At 42.9% G+C, this 19,350-nt stretch overlaps 1 long non-coding RNA gene across 3 annotated transcripts in view; it reads left to right on the forward strand.

Moving 5' to 3' along the window:
* LOC142652681 (uncharacterized) overlaps positions 1-15,966 on the forward strand; it is a 34,023-nt gene extending 18,057 nt beyond the window's left edge. Inside the window, exons 2-4 of one of the 3 annotated variants that reach the window (XR_012847887.1) lie at positions 9,913-9,996; positions 10,278-10,316; positions 11,952-15,966. This is a non-coding gene — a long non-coding RNA (uncharacterized LOC142652681). The remainder of the gene's footprint in view (positions 1-9,912; positions 9,997-10,277; positions 10,317-11,951) is intronic. The other 2 variants (XR_012847886.1, XR_012847885.1) reach the window with 2 other exon arrangements.
* Positions 15,967-19,350: the final 3,384 nt, after the last annotated feature.

Below are 19,350 nucleotides of genomic sequence, written 5' to 3' on the forward strand. Positions count from 1 at the left end.
GAAGGACAAGATGTAAGGTTATGCAAATGGAGGAAGTAGCAGGTGTCGCTAAGATCTGCAAATTATCAAATTTTCAAGCACCTAGCTCCAAACTGTGGCATATGGAAGGGCATAAAAGCCAGATTGAAAGCAAAGTTTTTTTTAACTACATGAACTTCAAAATTCAGATCAAGTGGTGTGGGAGGATTGTGCGTTAGTCGACGTGCTAGTTATCGCCACTTGTCGCAAACTGAGAGGGGCAGAATCCTTGAACTGAGAGACCTTAGTTTATCACTCCAGCAGATCTCTATGCGCTTAGGCCAAGATGTCAGCAGTGTTCAATGTTGTGTGTCCCGGAGGTTGGGAGAACAGCAACAAACGGGAATGACAGCAAGAGGTGCGCGGAGGCGAACCTCTGCACGAACGGATCATCTGATTGGAAGAATGGTGCATAGTGATCCATTCTGTACTGCAAGTGAAATTGGATGTCACATCCCAAGCCTAGGGCGGCAACCAGTGTCAATATCAACCATCAGAAGGCGTTTGCACGGCATTGGGCTACGAGCCAGATGTCCAGCTACAGGCGTTCCATTGACCACACGCCACCGCTCTCAAAGGCTATAATGGTGCAGATGGCAATGGTGGCTGGAATAGAGGTCTATCCTCTTCAGCGAAGAGTTCTGCTTTTGTCTTGGACGCCATGATAGCCGGAGATTGGTCTGGAGACCACATGGGCAATGCCTTGAAGAGGCCTTCACAAGGGAACGTCATACCAGTCCTACTCCCAAGATTAAGGTGTGGGGTAGGATAATGTAAGGTAGCTGGACCCCTCTAGTCTTAATTTCAGGTACACTAACAGCTCAGAATTGCATTGATTTGCTTGTGGAACCAGTGGTACGGCCAAGTGTCCCAGAAGCCATTTTTCAATAGGACAATGCCAAGCCACATGTTGCTCATGCTACTGTGAGCAGCCTGTGTGGCCCATACATGCTACTATAGCCTACAGCTTCTCCGGACTTGTCTCCCATCGAGCACATCTGAGACGTCATTGATTGGCAATTGTTTCCATTTCTTTATCATTTGCACATCATTATCATCGATCCTGTGTTCCCCACAATTCAAAAACTTTTCCTTCCTGGTGTTGCAATTTCAATGTTGAGGAGTGTGTATGTATATATATATATATATATATATAAGGTCAAGCAAATAGTAGGAGCAGCACAGTGTAAAAAAACAAAAACGGCTGGTGCTAGCTTCAAATAGAGGAGTGACGCGCTCCTCATGAATATACAAAAAAATCGAGCCCAGAAGCAGCACTCAAATAGCAAAAAATGTGAATTTATTCACCCAACAAAGCAACGTTTCACTTCCTCCATGGAAGCATTTTCAAGCAATTAATAAAAAACACACACTGACATATATTGGAAGAGCAAAGCTCAATTAACAAGTGTTCTAAATCATAGTAATTATACACTATATGTAAAAATATAGTAATGTGTAAAAATGTAACGAAATACCAGGTGCATATGTGCATGAGTCAATCACTGACATTAGGTCTAGACGCTTTAAAATTTCTGGCAAGTGAAGTATGTGTGTTAGGGATCTGCCAGGTACTTCATCTAGCTATACTCCTGGGATTAATCAATCCACACCTGAGGCCAGACCTGCTCGACTGACACCATCTCCCACCAACCAGGGTGGCAGGCTCAGGAGTGGGAGAGCCTATCGCGGCCTGGTCTCTCGGAGTTAGCTCCGCCCCCTGCCCTTTATTACCTGCCCTGTGCTCTCCCTCAGTGCTTGTAATTCTTTTGGATTCCTGGCCTCTGATGCTTGCTCCAGCCTGCTTCTGCCGTGCTTCTGCCTTGCTGCAGTTCTGCTTGACCTGCTTGCTTGCCCTGGCTTGCTTCTGTCTCTGTGCCTGCTCGGGTGTACTCACTTCGTCCTGGTCCTGACTGTTCGTTCGCCGCCCCGTTTCCTCGTGGCGTTCCGTGGCTACTGCCCCTTCCCTTGCGTGTTCCCTGTTTGTCTTCCTGTGCACTTAGCCAGCGTAGGGACCGCCGCCCAGTTGTACCTCGTCGCCTAGGGCGGGTCGTTGCAAGTAGGCAGGGACAGGGCGGTGGGTAGATTAGGGCTCACTTTCCCTTCACCTCCTTCCTGCCATTACAGAATTACAAGCCCTTACCTAGTCTACCATTTCTCCTACGCTGACGCTATCATGGACCCCCTTGAGACCCTGACCCAGCAGATGCAGGGCCTCTCCCTACAGGTCCAGGCCCTGGCCCAAAGGGTCAATCTGGGTGACGCTGCTTTAGTAGTACCCCTCACCTCACCTCTAGAACCCGACCTCAAGTTACCTGACCGGTTTTCAGGGGACCGTAAGACGTTTCTCTCCTTCCGGGAGAGTTGCAGACTGTATTTCCGCCTAAAGCCCCACTCCTCAGGTTCCGAGAACCAGCGGGTGGGTATCATCATATCCCGACTCCAGGAAGGGCCCCAAGAGTGGGCCTTCTCCTTGGCTCCTGACGCCCCTGAACTTTCCTCTGTTGATCGTTTTTTCTCTGCCCTCGGACTCATTTACGACGAGACTGACAGGACTGCTTTAGCCGAGAGTCAGCTGGTGACCTTACGTCAGGGTAGGAGACCGGTTGAGGAATACTGTTCTGATTTTAGGAAGTGGTGCGTAGCTTCTCAGTGGAACGATCCGGCCCTAAGGTGCCAGTTTAGGTTAGGATTATCTGACGCCCTGAAGGATCTGCTGGTTAGCTACCCCTCGCCTGACTCCCTTGACCAGGTTATGGCCCTAGCAGTACGACTTGACCGACGTCTCAGGGAACGTCAGCTTGAACGCTTCAGTGTGCTCCCCTCTGACTTTTCTGCGATCTCCCCCGAGGTCCCGTCTCCTCGCCCCTCCACGGAGGACTCGGAGGTACCTATGCAACTCGGGGCCTCCATGTCCCCTCGACAACGTAGAGAGTTTCGCAGAATGAATGGTCTCTGCTTCTACTGTGGGGACGACAAGCATCTACTGAACACCTGCCCCAGGCGCAAGAATAAGAAGCCGGAAAACTTCCGCGCCTAAGTGATCATCGGGGAGGTCACTTGGGCGCACAGGTATTTCCCGTTAATGTGAAACGCAATAAAATTTTGCTTCCCTTTCAGGTCTCGTTTGCTGGCCGGTCTGCCACGGGCAGTGCTTTCGTGGATTCTGGCTCATCTGCTAATATCATGTCTGTGGATTTTGCTATGTCTCTAAAGATGCCTTGTATTGATTTACCTTATCCTATCCCTGTAGTAGGAATCGACTCCACTCCTCTTGCTAATGGTTATTTTACTCAGCATACTCCTGTTTTTGAACTCCTGGTTGGCTCCATGCATTTGGAGCAGTGCTCTGTACTGGTGATGCAGGGATTATCGTCTGATCTGGTATTAGGTCTTCCCTGGTTGCAGTTGCATAATCCCACATTTGATTGGAATACTGGGGATCTCACCAAATGGGGTAATGAATGTCTTATGTCATGTCTTTCTGTTAACACTATTTCTCCCCGGGAGGAGGTAAACACGCTTCCTGAGTTTGTTCAGGACTTCGCCGATGTGTTTTCTAAGGAGGCCTCCGAGGTGTTGCCCCCCCATAGAGATTACGATTGCGCTATCGATTTGGTGCCTGGTGCCAAGCTTCCTAAGGGTAGGATATTTAATCTTTCATGTCCTGAACGTGAAGCGATGAGGGTGTATATCCAAGAATGCCTGGCCAAGGGTTTCATTCGCCCCTCGACTTCTCCTGTAGGTGCTGGCTTCTTCTTCGTGGGGAAGAAGGATGGTGGTCTTAGGCCGTGCATTGATTATCGTAACCTGAATAAGGTCACCGTAAGGAACCAGTACCCACTTCCTTTGATTCCGGATCTTTTTAATCAGGTTCAGGGAGCCCAATGGTTTTCTAAGTTCGATCTACGGGGGGCATATAACCTTATCCGCATCAAAGAGGGGGATGAGTGGAAAACTGCGTTCAACACACCCGAGGGTCATTTCGAATACCTGGTCATGCCCTTTGGGTTGTGTAATGCCCCTGCTGTCTTCCAGAATTTTATTAATGAAATCCTGAGAGAGTACCTGGGTAATTTTCTTGTTGTGTACCTTGATGACATACTGGTGTTTTCCAAGGACTGGTCCTCCCACGTGGAGCATGTCAGGAAGGTGCTCCAGGTCCTTCGGGAGAATAATCTGTTTGCTAAGACTGAAAAATGTGTCTTTGGGGTACAGGAGATACCATTTTTAGGGCAAATCCCCACTCCTCATGAATTCCGCATGGACCCTGCCAAGGTTCAAGCTGTGGCGGAATGGGTCCAACCTGCCTCCCTTAAGGCGTTACAGTGTTTTTTAGGGTTCGCCAACTATTACAGGAGATTTATTGCCAACTTCTCGGTCGTCGCTAAGCCTCTTACGGACCTTACCCGCAAGGGTGCCGATGTCCTCCATTGGCCCCCTGAGGCCGTCCAGGCCTTTGAGACTCTCAAGAAGTGCTTTATCTCGGCCCCCGTGCTGATTCAGCCTAACCAAGAGGAGCCATTTATTGTGGAGGTTGACGCTTCCGAGGTGGGAGTAGGGGCCGTCTTGTCCCAGGGTACCAGCTCCCTCACCCATCTCCGCCCCTGTGCTTACTTCTCTAGGAAGTTTTCGCCCACGGAGAGTAACTATGATATTGGTAACCGCGAACTTCTAGCCATTAAATGGGCTTTTGAGGAGTGGCGGCACTTCCTGGAGGGGGCCAGACACCAGGTAACGGTCCTTACGGATCACAAGAATCTGGTTTTCCTAGAATCGGCCCGGAGGCTTAATCCTAGACAAGCTCGGTGGGCACTATTCTTTACCAGATTTAATTTCTTGGTTACCTATAGGGCTGGGTCCAAGAATATTAAGGCTGACGCTCTGTCACGTAGTTTCATGGCCAATCCTCCTTCCGAGAAGGATCCCGCTTGTATTTTACCCCCTGGTATAATCGTCTCTGCCACGGATTCTGATTTAGCTTCTGATATCGCGGCTGATCAGGGTGCAGCTCCCGGGAACGCCCCTGGGGACAAACTGTTTGTTCCCCTGCAATACCGGCTGAGGGTACTCAGGGAAAACCATGACTCCGCTCTATCTGGTCATCCTGGCATCTTGGGCACCAAACACCTCATTACCAGAAACTATTGGTGGCCTGGGTTGCCTAAAGATGTTAGGGCTTACGTCGCCGCTTGTGAGGTTTGCGCTAGGTCCAAAACCCCTAGGTCCCGACCTGCGGGCCTACTACGTTCCTTGCCCATTCCCCAGAGACCTTGGACCCATATCTCCATGGATTTTATCACCGATTTGCCTCCATCTCAGGGCAAGTCGGTGGTGTGGGTGGTAGTCGACCGCTTCAGCAAGATGTGCCACTTTGTGCCCCTTAAGAAGCTACCTAACGCCAAGACGTTAGCTTCTTTGTTTGTGAAACACATCCTGCGTCTCCATGGGGCCCCAGTCAATATCGTTTCTGACAGAGGGGTACAATTTGTTTCCTTATTTTGGAGAGCTTTTTGTAAAAAGTTGGAGATTGATCTGTCCTTCTCCTCCGCCTTCCATCCCGAAACTAATGGCCAAACGGAAAGGACCAACCAATCCCTGGAACAATATTTAAGGTGTTTCATCTCTGACTGTCAATTCGATTGGGTCTCATTCCTTCCCCTTGCTGAATTTTCCCTGAATAACCGGGTCAGTAACTCGTCAGGTGTCTCCCCGTTTTTCTGTAATTTCGGGTTTAACCCAAGGTTCTCCTCCGTCTCCCCTGGTTGTTCCAATAATCCTGAGGTAGAGGAGGTTCATCGGGAACTGTGCACTGTCTGGGCCCAGGTTCAGAAGAACCTAGAGGCGTCCCAGAGCGCACAAAAGATTCAGGCGGATAGTAGACGTTCTGCTAACCCCCGGTTTGTCGTCGGGGATTTGGTCTGGTTGTCGTCCAGGAACTTGCGCCTTAAGGTCCCGTCCAGGAAGTTTGCTCCCCGATTTATTGGACCTTATAAGATCATTGAAGTCCTCAACCCTGTATCCTTCCGTCTGGAGCTCCCCCCATCCTTTCGCATACATGACGTCTTCCATGCCTCCCTCCTTAAACGCTGCTCCCCGTCCTGGTCCCCCTCGAGGATACCTCCTGTTCCCGTTCTCACCCCTGAGGGGGTGGAATTCGAGGTGGCCAAGATTATGGACAGTAGGATGGTCCAGGGCTCCCTCCAGTACCTGGTCCATTGGAGAGGATACGGGCCGGAGGAGAGGACTTGGGTACCTGCCCGTGATGTTCATGCTGGGGTATTGATCAGGAGGTTCCACCTCCTCTTCCCCACTAAACCGGGTCCCCTTAGTAAGGGTCCGGTGGCCCCTCATAAAAGGGGGAGTACTGTTAGGGATCTGCCAGGTACTTCATCTAGCTATACTCCTGGGATTAATCAATCCACACCTGAGGCCAGACCTGCTCGACTGACACCATCTCCCACCAACCAGGGTGGCAGGCTCAGGAGTGGGAGAGCCTATCGCGGCCTGGTCTCTCGGAGTTAGCTCCGCCCCCTGCCCTTTATTACCTGCCCTGTGCTCTCCCTCAGTGCTTGTAATTCTTTTGGATTCCTGGCCTCTGCTGCTTGCTCCAGCCTGCTTCTGCCGTGCTTCTGCCTTGCTGCAGTTCTGCTTGACCTGCTTGCTTGCCCTGGCTTGCTTCTGTCTCTGTGCCTGCTCGGGTGTACTCACTTCGTCCTGGTCCTGACTGTTCGTTCGCCGCCCCGTTTCCTCGTGGCGTTCCGTGGCTACTGCCCCTTCCCTTGCGTGTTCCCTGTTTGTCTTCCTGTGCACTTAGCCAGCGTAGGGACCGCCGCCCAGTTGTACCTCGTCGCCTAGGGCGGGTCGTTGCAAGTAGGCAGGGACAGGGCGGTGGGTAGATTAGGGCTCACTTTCCCTTCACCTCCTTCCTGCCATTACAATGTGTATATAGAACAGTGAAACACATTAATTGCATATTAATAAATAATCACAATACAATACACAAAAGCTGACACTCACCAATCTGGATAAACAAGGAAGTTCTGGCCACGAGATGTATAAACTACGATTTCGGCGCCATCGTCGCCGATCTGTGCATGCTCCAACAATAACTATCTATTGGATAATACTAGCATGTGTGTATCAGGTAGCTATGACAACGCACATAGACGCAACAGCTGACCCGAATACGTAACTGCTTGGAGATCACGATCCCACGCAGACGCACTAGGGTACAATGCTTCAAATTACGCCATACTTAATAAGGGCAAATATGCCAATATATTATATCAATAGTCAGGCTATAATTACGACTTCAATTAAAGTTGTGAATATAATGCTCCCAGATTTATAGGCGAAGTATGTAAGAGCTATAACCAGATATAAGTAGTAGTTTCATCAACATTTAACTCCTTACATCCCTTGAGACAAGAGAACATTCGCATACACGATACAGAAGTCACAGGTCTCACGAAGCGTTCTCCCGCCGATGCGTCGATTCATCATCAGCACAAAGGTACAGGATATCACTTACTGCCGGGATCTTTGGGAAAAATGAAGCTCGATACCACACATCCAGCTCTAAGAACTCCCCAACATTAGAGCAAGCATTCACAACTACAGTAATAGATAAAAAACGTCAAATGTACTGACAGCTAGATACATTATAATAGTGCAAAGTCAGCACACCATAGTTATACACATGATTCAAACTGTTTTTCAATTCAAAATCAGTTTTTTAGACAGAAAACATGTGTGTACATCATTCCTTGTTCCAGTTGGCAAACGTCTTCCATTAACAATTTCAGGCCTCCAATCTACAAAAGAAAAAGGAAGGCAGATAAGTACATTAAAATCTATTACAGTAAATAACTACTATTCCCATACATCAAAACAGGTATTTTTCAGAGTAATAAATGGAACCTAGAAAGGTATCACCAGGCAAGAGAATCCCCAAGGGTAGCACAGGTACGATTAAACACATTACATGGGTAGAGGATGGAGAGCTTCTTAAACAGTGACCGGACTCACTTGTCCTAAAAATAAAACATCATCTGAATACATTCAAAGGGTAATCCATATTAAGACCATTTGGGTGGAGAGAATTCAATCTATTAATCCACTGAACCTCCCGTTGTTTGAGGATCAGTTCCCTATTCCCTCCTCTCTTAAGGGGGGGAACCCTGTCAATAATGCAGAACCTAAGCTGGTGTACATTGTGTCCCATCTCCACAAAATGTCTAGGTATGGGGAGTTCAACTTTCCTCGTCCGTATGCTCGATTTGTGATTGTTAAGTCTTAACCTACATTCAGTTGTGGTTTCACCCACGTATATCAAGTTACAAGGGCATTGTAGGATGTATATTACAAAGTCACTTCTATATGTGTAGTGTGAAGTAATGTTGAAGGTTCTACCAGTGGTGGGATGTGTAAATGAATTACCCTTCAGAATAATCGCACAGCTGTCACAGGACATACAGGGGAAGCATCCATTACGTGTCAGATCCCGTGGTATACCTTTGACCCGACTATTCTTTATACTAACATCAGTCCTGACAAGTTTATGCCTTAAATTCCGAGATCTCCTATATGAAAACAAGGGGGGCGATTGAAATTCTACCACTCCATCATAGAAATTACTTAAGATCCTCCAATGTCTTTTAATAATCCCTGTCACATCTGAACTATAGATATTGAATGTAGAGACCATAGGGTGTCTAGCAACGGTCTGCTGGTTCTTCCTGCTGCCGTGTCTCAGTTGTGTCCTATCCGCTCTCTACACTTTATAGGTGTGTTTCCTCAAAAGTCTTTCTGGATACCCTCTGTCAAGAAACTTCCCTGTACCTTTGTGCTGATGATGAATCGACGCATTGGCGAGAGAACGCTTCGTGAGACCTGTGACTTCTGTATCGTGTATGCGGATGTTCTCTTGTCTCAAGGGACGTAAGGAGTTAAATGTTGATGAAACTACTACTTATATCTGGTTATAGCTCTTACATACTTCGCCTATAAATCTGGGAGCATGATATTCACAACTTTAATTGAAGTCGTAATTATAGCCTGACTATTGATATAATATATTGGCATATTTGCCCTTATTAAGTATGGCGTAATTTGAAGCATTGTACCCTAGTGCGTCTGCGTGGGATCGTGATCTCCAAGCAGTTACGTATTCGGGTCAGCTGTTGCGTCTATGTGCGTTGTCATAGCTACCTGATACACACATGCTAGTATTATCCAATAGATAGTTATTGTTGGAGCATGCGCAGATCGGCGCCGATGGCGCCGAAATCGTAGTTTATACATCTTGTGGCCAGAACTTCCTTGTTTATCCAGATTGGTGAGTGTCAGCTTTTGTGTATTGTATTGTGATTATTTATTAATATGCAATTAATGTGTTTCACTGTTCTATATACACATACTTCACTTGCCAGAAATTTTAAAGCGCCTAGACCTAATGTCAGTGATTGACTCATGCACATATGCACCTGGTATTTCGTTACATTGTTACACATTACTATATTTTTACATATAGTGTATAATTACTATGATTTAGAACACTTGTTAATTGAGCTTTGCTCTTCCAATATATGTCAGTGTGTGGTTTTTCCATGGAGGAAGTGAAACGTTGCTTTGTTGGGTGAATAAATTCAAATTTTTTGCTATTTGAGTGCTGCTTCTGGGCTCGATTTTTTTGTATATATATATATATATATATATATATATATACATACATATATATACACATATATATATATATATATATATATATATATATATATATATATATATATATATATATATATATATATATATATATATATATATATATATATATATATATATATATACAAACAGATTATATATTAAATATGGTTTCCCTTGTCTGATTAGTCAACTTTCACAGCTGGCAATGCTTAAAGAGGATTGAGTGACGACAGTGACCAGAACCTTTCAACATTGATGCGGCACAGACAGGTGAGTTCATTAACGTTTAATTTGAAAGAAAATCACTGCTGTATCATTATTATTAGAATCATTGTTAATTCAGTTTAGTTTTGCCAATCATTGCTGTACACATAATAACTATCTTTTTGAACTCACAGTAGTATGTCATATTGCATTAGAAACTTCAAAGAAAATTCTAAATGAATTTCTTTCAAATTCTGTCTACTTTCAGAATCTTCTTAGGAATGCAAACACTGTGACAAAAAATATTCAGCTTTCTTTTTTCTTGTATGTCTTGTCAAAATGTATAGAAGTTCTAACAAGGCTGGCAAAAATCGTTTTAATTCCAGGTATCATGTTTTTTTAATTACATATTCTCTTTTAATTAAAAATATTGTTAGCATCTGCTTTGCATGTACTGACATGTAGTCTTTGAAAATTCACTTTTATGGCTTCTCTGTTCCTGATTTACTTTCTTTGTTCAACCTCTTTCAAAAGTCTTTCTAAAAGTTCATTTATTAAAGGAGCAGATAAATATGATTCAATTAACTAACCAATTAGGCATATTTTTCCAACCCATACTGTTATAAAGCAAAATTAATTGTAAGCATGCAGTGAAATGCTAAACAGACATTTCAATCAGACCGACTGTAGTTTTAAGTTTTAGGCTTTTTTTATTACTTCCGAAGCCTTATGTTTAACATCATTGTCTTTCAATTGCTTTTATTTCACATCTATTCCTTATTGAATTCTTCAATTGTATCCGTACCAATTTTCATTAATTCTTGTCGTAACTTTTATTTTTTTTTACATTTTACACTCTTGGGGTATTTGTTCCAAATGTAAATAACTAGGTGGACATACCCAGAGCTGGCCATAGGGGTTTATGGTCTGTACAGCCACACAGGGTGCATCACTTGTCGCTGCTGAAGTTGATGCCACTGGCCCTGAGACTTTGCACCCCCTATCCCACACTTTGTGCTCGAACCTATGAAAAGCAACTGCACTACATGCAGCTACAGTACATTTCCTAGTTTATTGATTAGGCAATGTTATTTTTAAAAAAAACCTGTCTCATAGTATTACCTAGACATCTTACGGAAATAATATTTGGGCACCGTATGAGGGTACTTTTATTTTTACACTGTATTATTTGAGCGCTTTATTGGTTTATCATGGGAAAGGGCATCAATGGCAGCTACTGCACAGGGCACCATCCAACCTAAAGCAAGTCCTGAACACACCAGTTTTAGGCATTATGCACAGGCCGATTTGTACATAGCCTTAATAGGGCACCACTAAAGGTACACAGGGCCTTACTGTACCTCGGTATACCTTCAATTTCATACAGACGTAAGCAGAGTTTTGTTTCTGCTGGTTTCTGTAAGAATCCAATACAAATAAATTGTGGCATGTTGCATTACTTACTGTTTTACAAAGGTATTCTCGTCAAGAAGCATTGCTTATGAGAAAATATCTCCAACATAAGGCATATAACGGAGTATCATATGGTGGCACACAGAATCCCTGCTGCTTTGTAATACAGAGCCTCAAGGAACTGCTGTATAGCCTCCTGCACGTGGCTCTGCCGTCTGCATTAGGCCAAAAGTAAAACATCAAATCTCTATTCTCAGCTTCCAACCTTGAGTCTTTCCATGCATTGCATTATTCCATTATCACATAAAAGGCCAGCATACTCTCTAAAGTAGAATTTATTGCATGTCATTTAAAAGGATTATACACTTACCATACTTTAATGCCTGCTTATTTTACTGTACGTTTTGTATTTTTTTACTTAACCTAATACAATTTAAAATTAAACAAGTGTATTGTAATGATGAAAAAGGATAAAACGACATAGCAAGGGCTAGCTTTATATGTTATGACAAGAGGGCAGTTTTACCTTGGCCATTTTCTTGTTACACTGCCTCCACCTGCTTTCTCCTTTTCCTGATCTCTTGTATCTGTTCTCTATTTTTTTATAGATTGTAAGCTCGTATGGTTGTGCTGAGTCGCATAGTGCATAAAAGTTGCCAATCCTCCGCTGACTCAAACTGTAGAGTTCCAAACCTCCTCTGGCATTAACATCCGTAAAAATACTGTGCGCCGTGAGCTTCATGGGATAGGTATGGCGAAAGTCAGGAGAACGTTACTGTCTGACTGCATTGTGCCAACTGTAAGGTTTGGTGGAGGAGGGATAATGCTATGGGTTGTTTTTCAGGGGTTGGCCTAGGCTCCAGTGAAGGGAAATCTTAATGCTTCAGTATACCAAGACATTTTGGACAATTGTATTCTTCCAACTTTGTGGGAACAGTTTGGGGTCGGCTGTTTTCTGTTCCAGCATGACTGCGCCCCAGTGCACAAAGTAAGGCATGGATGGGGGAGTTTGGTGTGAAAAATCTTGACTGGCCCACAAAGAGCCCTTACCTCAACCCCATCGAACACCTTTGGGATGAACTAAAACTGAGAATGCGAGCCAGGCCCTCTCGTCCAACATCAGTGTCTGACCTCTCAAATTCTCTTCTGGATGAATACACTCCAAAATCTTGTAGAAGACCTGCCTAAAAGGGTGGAATTTGTTTTATTTGCAAAAGTGTAATCAAACTTCATATTAATGCCTATGAATTAAGAATGTGATGTCATAAAAACTGTAGGTGTAACGCGTAGGTGTCCCAATACTTTTGTTCATATAGTATACAGATATAGCAATCTTTAACTTAACCTTCAACACATTAAGTATACAGTGGCAAGAAACTTTAATTTGACCTTTTCAATGGCTTTTCAATGGCTTAAGTAATAAGTTATCACGTTGCAGCAAGTTATCAGAGTCAAGATAGCAATTAGTTTATCTGTATCTTGTAAAAACAAGACATGATACATTTGTATATATAGTATATAAATGGACCATTCACAAAAATCTGATGAGCTGTTCCCTGTAAAATCCCCTCAAAAGACAAATTGACACTGTATCTGTCAGGAGAAAAAGGTTCTATCTCCAGAGATGACAAACCTTCTTTACCCTAAGAGCAATGATCCTATGGAATAGTCCACCAAAGGAGCTGGTTTTAGCAGAAAGACCTGAAAATGGCCTATTTTATTTTTTAGAACAATATAACATCAATACTTATGTAAATGTATAGAGTTCTTGTTTGAATGTTCCATAATTGATAAGGTTGAAAAAAGACACAGGTCCATCAAGTCCAACCTATGATCTTACCATGTTGATCCAGGGGAAGGCAAAAACCCCATGAGGTTGATGCCAACTGCCTTATTGATCTCACTGAAATAAACTGTATATGTCCACATGAAAAGAACCGTATCACTGAAGTATTGGTGTATTTATTGAATTAACATATTCATTGAATTAACATTGTGCACACTATGTCACTAGCTGTGTCTAAGTTAATAGCACATCGCTGTGTTGGGTAACCTAATCAGAGGTACAGCATTAGCACTATCCCTAGGCATTACTCACACTTGGCTGTGACTTAGGTATTTTGTCCACGTATATCTACCCCATAATTGGGAATAGTAATGTAGACAACACATTTCAGCTGTTAGTAGTTTCCATCCAGCACAACATCAGTGTGAGAATAATATACATAAATTCGCAACGTTGTGCAAGACAGTCCAGATTAGCTGTATATAAGGTTTCAGCATACAGTGTGTCTGTTTATTGAAAACGAGGACAGGATGTCTCCGTAATACTTACATCACACTCGGCTGTACCTTAGTATATCTGCCTAGCACCTTTGCCTGTAGGTGAGGGGATCTGAGATAGGCATTATATGTCAGCTACCAGTGATTGTATATCAGTCACAATACATTTTTGAATGTCACTATTTTTCTTACTACATATTTAATAAAAGTTACATTTTAATTGATCCACCAATTCTTCAGTGATACAGTTCTTTTCAAGTGGACACATACAGTTTATTTCAGTGATATTGATTTTTGAACTCTGATACACTCTGTAGAGTATAGAAGATTATTTGGCTTATTACGGCAGGGTTCCTGTCAGGAGACATTGACCTAAGTAAGTGGCTCAACTATGCAAGTACCGTCTTTTCTGAGAGTGATCTGCCAGAAACTATTAGACCTAGCTCCATTAAGGGGGCCTTTAAACAACTTACTTGTACCTATAGGGACTTTGTCAGATCGTGAGAGTAGGTACAAGGTCTCAGAAAATATTTAGAGAATAAGATCGTGCCCAGGGGACTTAGAAATCCGATTCTCCTTCAAGAAAAGCCAAAACACCCGCACTTACTGTGAAATGGGAAAAATAATTCACAGAAAGCTCTCTAAGGCTATTCTCCTTTTTATTAGAAGAGAAACAGACTTTCCTAGATAAATGCCCCAAAGAAAGCATGGATCGTGTTAGGAAATTTACCTTAGCTCTAGAGTATGAGAAAAAAGAAAAAGCTCTCCAGATCAATATTGAGGGATGCACAGCACTGATTAAAAATAGGAAGCATTTTCAGTTTCTAAGAGACCTAGCAGAAATGAAGGAGAATAGGGCAGATGTCAATTTGGCTCCTGCCACAGTAGATACAGAGATGTCACCATCAGACTATGACACCTCAGATACAGACAGATCCAATAGAGGTGGGTCTAGAGCTGGTAAGAATAGAGGAAGAGGCAGAGCTAGGTTCCAATCCATGGGAGGAATAGGATTGGCTCTGGGTGTCCCTAATGAACATCAATATTTTTTGTCCCAGGGTCCCCCCCATCACGCAATATAAGTTGCGGGAATGGAGAGACCCTCCCAACCCACTAGTTTAGTTGGCACCCAACATACTGGTACCTGTGGTACTGGACATCCCCCTCAATTAACACAATTCCCCTATCTCATATATATGATGAGCTACAGGTCATCAACCTTTCCAGCAAGGTGCTGAGTCAAACTGACAATGAACTACTGGCCAAAGGCCTTTCTTTTGTCCCCACAGCTCACTTTGACCTGTTTACATGGGTCAAGGATGTAGCATCATTCACTAGAAAACTAAGGTGGGCTAAATTCATGAAAATCGCTGATAGGAATAAGTGTCGTGATTTTGGAATAGATGAGGCCGACATTCCTGATCTACAGTTGTTTGAAGAACTGTGGAAGACAGTGACCCACAGGGGAATACACTGTCTTTGGCTGAGTTGGCACAAAAACTACTTATACCACCCCAACATCTCCCTATTCTTATATATTTAAAGAACAATATGTCAAGGATTTGTGAATTATCCGCATTTAAACGTACCCCCTCCTGGTTTGATACCCTACTCACAAATCAAATGTACCCAACTAAACCAATTTCCTTGTTGTATAAGCGATTATCTTCCTCTTCCACAGTCTTCATTTCTGAGTTTTTTTCATCTGTGGGAAATCGATTTTAATGAGAAATTTTCTGAATAGGATATTTTAACAATTCTCCGCACTCCACATAAAACATCTAGATGTGTGAGAATATAGGAGAATAGTTACAAGATTTTGTCAAGGTGATAAGATTGCTCGTTTTGCTAAGGATGCACCCAATATATGCTGGAAATGCTTGGAAGAGGAGGGATCTTTCTACCACTTTTGGAGGTCATGTAAGAAACTACAGCCATGGTGGAATGAAGTTTTTGAGAAGTGTAATATTGTCTGTGGAACGGATGTTGCGCTTCATCCAAAATGAGCTTTGCTTTCCATTTTCCCTAAGAGTGTGAAAAAACACTCTGTACTTTTATTTAAAAAAAAATGCTGATTGCAGCTAGACTACTCATACCAAAATATTAGTTATTCGATAACCTGCCGCCTATAGAACAGTGGCTCAATAAGATCGATTAATTGTATCAATTTGAAGAAATTTCTCACTGGGAATTGCGTACCAGACATAATTTAATTTCTCTGCGGGAACCGTGGAAAGCTTTTCGGAACTTTAAATAACTAGATAATTTTTCCCTATTATTCATATTTAAGTCTTGTGCTGGCATAATTGTTATCGATTTTATTGTGAAATAACTTTAATTTCTTTACAGCTGTCTTTGTCTTTATAACTTTATATTGGATCTACTTTACAATTTTTGTATTACATTCAGAAAATGTATATGCAGCTTCCAGTAGTTGTTTTGCTCTCTAGTTTTACTTTGTATTACCTGTTTCCTATTTTGTCTATGTTATAACTGAAAACTAATCAAAACAATAAAAAAATTAAAATAAGAAAAGAACTGTGGAAGACAGTGCAAAGTGAATTAGGAGCTGGCCCCTTTACAAATTTTAGCCACAAGAGTACAAGAACACCACCAATTTTTGATACTCAATACATTAACATTTTTGAGGAAATGGTAGTGGAAGGCCTTTCTAAGAGGGTAACCAGTAATCCTAAATTTGGTAATTTGAGTAGAACTCATTTGAAATGCATGATGGAATTGGAAAGGGTTGATACAATAATTATTAAGCCTTCATAAAAGGGTGGGAACATTTTAATCTTGGATAGATCTCAGTACACTGAGATATATCGTGAGATACTATCTCATGGGAAATGCCTAAGAATTTTGGACTCTGACCCTACTGTGATCTTTACGTGAGAATTATCGTGAGATACTATCTCATGGGAAATGCCTAAGAATTTTGGACTCTGACCCTACTGTGATCTTTACGTGAGAATTAGAGGAGATTTTGAATCAAGCCTTTCAAGATAAACTCATTAGTGCGAAGAAACTAGCCTTTCTTAAACCTATTAGCTCGCAGAGAGCTACATTCCAATGCTTGCCGAAGGTACACAAGGGTTATAATGCTCTTAGGGGGTTGACCCATTGTATCGGGTATTGGTAGCATTTCCCACGGGGTTAGTACATATGTGGACACAGCACTGAGATCCTTTGTCTTGGTATTGCCCTCGTATGTCAATGACACCATGGATGAGCTTACACACATCGAGGACCTACATCTGGTCCCTGGGACCATCCTAGCTAGCCTGGATGAAGAAGCATTGTATAGCTCCATCCCCCATGACAAGGAGCATGGGGCTATCCAATACGTCTTAGGCACTAGGGGCACACATTTATAACAGCATGATCTTCAACCTCATCCTCAACCTTGTGGACTATTCCACAAAGGAATTTTTTCTTGTTTGAGGGACAGTTTTACCACCAGCTATGGGGCACGGCGATGGGGAGTCCAGCAGCCCCAGCATAAGCCAATTTGCTCCTGGGCTGGTGGGAGGAGAGAATTCTGTTTACCAAGGAAATGGAGCAGTAGATTTCATGGGTGGTACTCTGGCTGAGATACATTGATGACGTCCTCATTTTGTGGACAGGTGCAAAATAACTATTTATGGAGTTTGTGGTGACATTGAATATTAATGACATTGGGCTTAAATTTACCTCAGAGATTCATGAAAGTCATATTTCATTTCTAGACCTATCAACCACTATTGATAGGCTGGGTAAGTTATCCTCAAGTCTTTTCAGGAAATCTAAAGCTACCAATAGCCTACTCTCCTGGGGGAGCCATCACCCGGGTCCACTTAAATGTGGTATCCCAAACCGGCATTCATCTAGACTACCTTGGTGTGAGCTAATGCAACGTTTATGCTTACATGTGGATTCCTGTCTCCAGCGAAGCAGTAATTTGCTGCTATGGCAACAAGTGCTCTCACTGCCCGTGTCACTGTGTACACGCCCATTTGGCAGTTCGGACCTATCAGAGGCTGGTTGACGTATGTGGTGTGTGTGTTTGTGTGTGTCTGTGTGTGGACGGGGGCGTTGTTAAGTTTATAAATAGCTGGAGTTCGCGCCGCTGCTCATGGCTTACATCAAGGTGCTTGAGTCCACCATCAGGGCTCTAGCACAGCAGTTTTAACTGCTTAATCTATTCTAGCTGTCTAATAGCAGATCTTACTATAGCGTAATAGCGTATGTTTATTCTAACGTTGCATTGAGAACACCTGATGATCCCTCTCAAATCAAGGGAGGAAATACGTAGAGTGAATAATGCGTATATATTGAATTAACATTGTGCGCACTATGTCACTAGCTGTGTCTAAGTTAATAGCAGAACAACTACTATGCCTAAGCGCAAAAAGTCCCAATTTCCCAACCACTATGCGTAATGGGTGAAAAATAAAATATAACTTTTATTATTATAGTTTAAATGGAAGACGTACAACAGGCAAAGGGTTAAAATTTATACAAAGATGGCCAGCACATCATAGGGAGTCGGATAAGTGTTTGTAGCGTGTCACTACAATACAGCGTGACAGACTGACTCGGCAGCTGCAGACTGCCGTTTGCACATGAAGTCACACTGAAGTAGGATTGATTGCTGGGGCGTCAGTGAACATTAAAATGAAAATAGCCCCCCCGACATGTTTCGCTGCAGAAGCAGCGTCCTCAGGGGATATTTGGGGCTACTAAGTTAATAGCAGATCGCTATGTTGGGTAACCTATTCAGAGGTAGAGAATCAGCACTATCCCTAGGCTTTACTCACACTTGGCTGTGACTTAGGTACCCCATAATTGGAGATAATTGTGTAGACAACACATTTCAGCTGTTACTAGTTTCCATCCAGCACAACATCAGTGTGAGAATAATATACATACATTTACAACATTGTGCAAGACAGTCCAGATTAGCTGTGTATAAGATTTCAGCATACTAATACAGTGTGTCTGTTTATTGAAAATGAAGACAGGATGTCTCCGTAATACTTACATCAGACTTGGCTGTACCTTAGTATTTCTGCCTAGCACCTTTGCCTGTAGGTGAGGGGATCTGAGATAGGCATTAGATGTCAGCTACCAGTGATTGTATATCAGTCACAATACATTTTTGAATGTCACTATTTTTTTACTACATTTTTAATAAAAGTAAAATTTTAATTGATCAACCAATTCTTCAGTGATTCCTCCCCAACTCCAAATATGAAATCATAAAAATCCCTGGATCAACATCCCATCACCAGAATCTAGTACTCATAACCTGTATTATATTTTACAAGAAGGGCATCAAGGTTCTTCTTAAATTTGTTCAAAGGATCAACCATCACAACATCCTGTGGCAGTTCCATAGAGTCACCGTTCTCACCGTAAAGAATCCCTGTCTGTGATGATGGTGAAACCTTTTTTCTCTAGACATAGAGGATGGCCCCTTGTCCTGGTTACAGCCCTAGGTGTAAAAAGATCATTAGAAATATCTTTGTACTGTCCAATTATATATTTGTACATTGTAAATAGATCGCCCCTACGCCATATTTTTTCTAAACTGAATAGCCCAAAATTTGATAACCTTCTTGGTACTTCAATACACCCATTCCCTTAATTACCTTCGTTCCCCTTCTTTGCACCTACTCTAGTTCAGCCATGTCCTTCTTATACACAGGCGCCCAAAATTGTGATCCAGTGTGATCACCA

This window comes from Rhinoderma darwinii, chromosome 5, assembly GCF_050947455.1.
Source record: "Rhinoderma darwinii isolate aRhiDar2 chromosome 5, aRhiDar2.hap1, whole genome shotgun sequence".
NCBI classification, from domain to species: domain Eukaryota; kingdom Metazoa; phylum Chordata; class Amphibia; order Anura; family Rhinodermatidae; genus Rhinoderma; species Rhinoderma darwinii.